Genomic DNA, 2,500 nt, shown 5'->3' with positions numbered 1-2,500 from the left:
GACGGCTGGGAAGGTACGCGGTCGGCCTGCTAGCGGGCTACCACGGGGAAAGGTACGTGGACGGCCTGCTAGCGGGCTACCGCGGGTCTCGACGGCTGGGAAGGTACGCGGTCGGCCTGCTAGCGGGCTACCACGGGGAAAGGTACGTGGACGGCCTGCTAGCGGACTACCGCGGGTCTCGACGGCGGGGAAGGTACGCGGTCGGCCTGCTAGCGGGCCACCACGGGGAAAGGCACGTGGACGGCCTGCTAGCGGGCTACCGCGGGTCTCGACGGCGGGGAAGGTACGCGGTCGGCCTGCTAGCGGGCTACCACGGGGAAAGGTACGTGGACGGCCTGCTAGCGGGCTACCGCGGGTCTCGACGGCGGGGAAGGTACGCGGTCGGCCTGCTAGCGGGCTACCACGGGGAAAGGTACGTGGACGGCCTGCTAGCGGGCTACCGCGGGTCTCGACGGCGGGGAAGGTACGCGGTCGGCCTGCCAGCGGGCCACCACGGGGAAAGGCACGTGGACGGCCTGCTAGCGGGCTACCGCGGGTCTCGACGGCTGGGAAGGTACGCGGTCGGCCTGCTAGCGGGCTACCACGGGTAAAGGTACGTGGACGGCCTGCTAGCGGGCTACCGCGGGTCTCGACGGCTGGGAAGGTACGCGGTCGGCCTGCTAGCGGGCTACCACGGGTAAAGGTACGTGGACGGGCCTGCTAGCGGCCTACCACGGGTAACAGTAAGCGGACGGCCTGCTAGCGGGCTACCGCGGGTCTCGACGGCTGGGAAGGTACGCGGTCGGCCTGCTAGCGGGCTACCACGGGTAAAGGTACGTGGTCGGCCTGCTAGCGGGCTACCGCGGGTAAAGGTACTCGGACGGCCTGCTAGCGGGCTACCACGGGTAAAAGGTACGTGGTCGACCTGCTAGCGGGCTGCCGCGGGTGAAGGTACGCGGACGGCCTGCTTTGCGCGCTACCACGGCTGTCGACGGCGGGGGAAGGTACGTGGTCGACCTGCTAGCTAGCGGGCTACCACGGGTAAAAGGTACGTGGTCGGCCTGCTAGCGGGCTACCACGGGGAAAGGTACGTGGCTGGCCGGCCTGCTAGCGGGCTACCACGGGGAAAGGTACGTGGCAGGCCGACCACGTACCTTTACCCGCGGTCGAGACCCGCGGTAGCCCGCTAGCAGGCCTACCACGTACCTCTCCCCGCGGTACCCCGCTAGCAGGCCGACCACGTTACCTTCACCCACTCTTTCAAACCTTTTTTTATAAGGGCCACCGTGCCGTTATAAGCTCCAGAGACAAGCCGTACAGCTTGTCTCTGGGACCTTATATGGTCCGCGTTGGAGCATATATGGTCCGGGCTGGACCATATATGAACCAAACCTCTCTCTGACGCGACTTGGTGGACCATCGAAGGTCCAACGGATCTCTCTCTGTGGACCATATAAGGTGCACGGTGGGCCTTAAATGGTCCAGCGGGACTCTAGCGGGTCTCGATAACTACTAGGGTTAGGGTTAGGGTTAGGGTTAGGGTTAGGGTTAGGGTTAGGGTTAGGGTTAGGGTTAGGGTTAGGGTTAGGGTAACGGTTAGGGTTAGGGTTAGGGTTAGGGTTAGGGTTAGGGTTAGGGTTAGGGTTAGGGTTAGGGTTAGGGTTAGGGTTAGGGTTAGGGTTAGGGTTAGGGTTAGGGTTAGGGTTAGGGTTAGGGCTAGGGCTAGGGCTAGGGCTAGGGCTAGGGTTAGGGTTAGGGTTAGGGTTAGGGTTAGGGTTAGGGTTAGGGTTAGGGTTAGGGTTAGGGTTAGGGTTAGGGTTAGGGTTAGGGTTAGGGTTAGGGTTACGGCTAGGCTTAGGGCTAGGCTTAGCACCCACTGTAACCCTAGCTTATGTCCTGAGACAACCCTAGTTCAAACCTTCGCGAAGGTGTCGGACGCCAGCACACGGCCGATCAAGAGGGTGTACGATGCCTGCCTTCGTTACCTGACATTTTATCGTATCATGGAGAGACCTGCTGTAATATTCTTACGTGCGGCTTCCCGATGACAAAAAAAAATTGTTAAGACATACTTTTTGACTGGGGTATAGTTGGCCGGCCTTCGATGGTCGAGACGCTTACGTTCGGCTTCCCGATGAAAAAATTCCCAAGGGTCAACATTTTTTACCGACGATAAAGGTGGCCGAGAGACCCGCGGTAGTCCGCCCGCGTCTAACGTGCGACACCTCGATGAAAATTTCACCCACGTAAAATTTTTTTACCGAGGGTATAGTTTGCCGGCCTCGATGGTCGAGAGACCCGCGGTAGCCCGTCCGCGTCTAACGTGCGACACCTCGATGAAAATTTCACCCTCGTAAAATTTTTTTACCGAGGGTATAGTTTGCCGGCCTCGATGGTCGAGAGACCCGCGGTAGCCCGTCCGCGTCTAACGTGCGACACCTCGATGAAAATTTCACCCTCGTAAAAATTTTTTACCGAGGGTATAGTTTGCCGGCCTCGATGGTCGAGAGACCCGCGGTAG

Source organism: Mytilus galloprovincialis, unplaced genomic scaffold (assembly GCF_965363235.1).
Source record: "Mytilus galloprovincialis unplaced genomic scaffold, xbMytGall1.hap1.1 HAP1_SCAFFOLD_307, whole genome shotgun sequence".
Taxonomy (NCBI): domain Eukaryota; kingdom Metazoa; phylum Mollusca; class Bivalvia; order Mytilida; family Mytilidae; genus Mytilus; species Mytilus galloprovincialis.
This window is presented reverse-complemented; position numbering follows the sequence as displayed.